Source organism: Nicotiana attenuata, unplaced genomic scaffold (genome assembly GCF_001879085.1).
Source record: "Nicotiana attenuata strain UT unplaced genomic scaffold, NIATTr2, whole genome shotgun sequence".
NCBI lineage: Eukaryota > Viridiplantae > Streptophyta > Magnoliopsida > Solanales > Solanaceae > Nicotiana > Nicotiana attenuata.
This window is the reverse complement of record NW_017673714.1, coordinates 116,260-118,704: the sequence shown is the minus strand read 5'-3', so window position 1 is coordinate 118,704 and position 2,445 is coordinate 116,260.

Sequence of the window (2,445 nt, the reverse complement as noted above, 5' to 3'; positions counted from 1 at the left end):
GACCTAAAATTTGACTTTTGGTTGGGAATTTGACCTTGGATTTGGATAATTTTGGTATGCCTGAACTCGTGAGAGTATGAGGATTCTGAAAATATAAATTTACCTGATTCCGAGATGCGGGCCTGAGGGGCATTTTGGTCATTTTACCTAATTCCGCGTCTTAACTTAGAATTTAATTATAGAATTAGTTACTTGAAGTGTTATTTACATTATGCAAATGAATTTAATAGATTTGGGCCATTTGGAGTCGGATACTCTTGGCAAAAGCGTGGTTTCGAGTGGATTGAGCTTTATTCGAGGTAAGTGGCTTGTCTAACCTTGTGTGGTGGACCTTTCCCCTTAGGATTGATATTGTGGTAATTGAAATGCCTCGTACGTGAGGTGACGAGCGCGTACTTGAGCTAATTGTTGAAAAATCCAGTTTTCTTTAAGTATTTCAATTGAGTTCCTTCTCCTATTTCATGTTACTTGCGTATTTAGCCTGTTGTTAGTTTAGAAAAGTACGTTTAGTAGACTTAATTGCCTATTTGCTCAATTTTCCTTAATTGCATTACGTGAAGCATGTTAGGCTAGACTTATCTGTTTACTTAGTACGAAATCTAGCATTTGTTGAGTATTTCTCGTGTTGCTGCTATGTGTTTTTAATTTGGACTACGGGACGGCATCCCGGGAGATCCCCTGTAAGTACTTATGATATGGATTGAGGTGCGGGATACCAAGAGATCCCCGGCACGTATATTGAGGATACCAAGAGATCCTCGGGATACCAAGAGATCCCTAGTATATTTTTGAGGATACCAAGAGATACTCGGGATACCAAGAGATCCCCAGTTATCATCCTTGCTATGAGTGGTAGTTCCTTGTGGTTTGCCTTTATCTCTGTTTTCCGCTATTGTACTTTTATTATCCTGTATAGGCTCTTACTGTGGATTCTCAATTGCACTGCTTATCTTATCCTGTCTCTTAAATATTTATTTATTCTCAGTAGGGCCCTAACCTTCCTCGTCACTACCCAACCGAGGTTAGGCTTGGCACTTACTGAGTACCGCTGTGGTGTACTCATGCCTCTTCTGCGCATGTTTTTGATGTGCAGATCCAGGTACTTCTTCTCAAGCCTACCATCCTTGAGGGAGGCGACTACTTAGAGACTTCGAGGTACATCTGCTGCGTCCGCAGACCGAGGAGTCCCTTTCTATTCCTGCTTTCTAGTATTTAGCCCTTCTGTACTTTCTGTTCTTATTAGACAAATTCTGGAGTTAGAGCTATGATGTATTTCTCTTTCCTTAGCTTGTGATTCGTGGGTTTTCGGGTCTTGGATTTGGATATTGGCTTTGAGTTTTATATATGGTGTATGCTGAGCGGCACATTTGAACACTATTATTGCTTTATTTATGTTTTTAAATTGTTTTACTTCCGCAAGTTGGTTATGTTCCGCAAATTTAGGCTTACCTAGTCGTAGAGACTAGGTGCCATCACGACAGTTCACGGAGGACGAACTGGGATCGTGACAGGTATTCACCTTATCAAGATCTCAGATCAATGATGGTGTCTGTTTGGCACCTCCTAAATGGGCGTCCAAGTTGGACCGAACTCTTTGTCAGGCTATGGTTCCCTCAAAGTTATGGAGTAAGACATCGATTTCTCAACGAGATCAATTTTTCTGATTGTATGATGAATTCCCTTGGAAAATATTGACGCGCGTGTAAACGAGTTGGTAGATACATACTTTAATTTGCTCAGGTTAACTTACCTAATCTTAGTAAATGAAAACTAAAAATATAGACAATATATATCTTTTATAGTAAATTATTTTGAACATCTTTTAATATTAATATATCGTTACCCACAAAAATAAAACTATTTACCCATGTCTACCCATTTGTTTTTCTACCCATAAACTAATTACATTTCCCACCCATAGTAGTTTTTGTGGGAAATTTTTTTTTTATTCTCCAATTCTTTTTTGTTTCTATGCTTCTTTTCTTCTTCTTTTTCTTTTTTTTTTCTTTTCTCCTTTTCTTTTTTCTCGTTTTTTTTCTTTTTTTTTCTTTTTTCCTTTTCTAATTTCATTTAACTTCTTTTTTTTTATATTCTTTTCCTCTTCACAATCTAATTTCATTTACCGTTTTCACTATTTTTTATTATTCTTTTTTTATACAATAAGAAAAAATAATTGATATAGTAAATATTTATTCACCTTTTTTAATATAACTAGTACAATATACCTTTTGTTTTTTTTTCTTTCTCATTTTTTAAATTCAATTATTAAACTGAAATAATATCAGTTGTCACTTGATCTAATTCACTGAATATCACATTAACTGCTGCTAAGCACCATAAATTACATAATCAGATTCTAAGAATCAACACATGATTGCATTCAAATCTTGATCTCCTTCCCTATAAATATCAGTACACACTCTACCATTAGCAGTAACACAATCA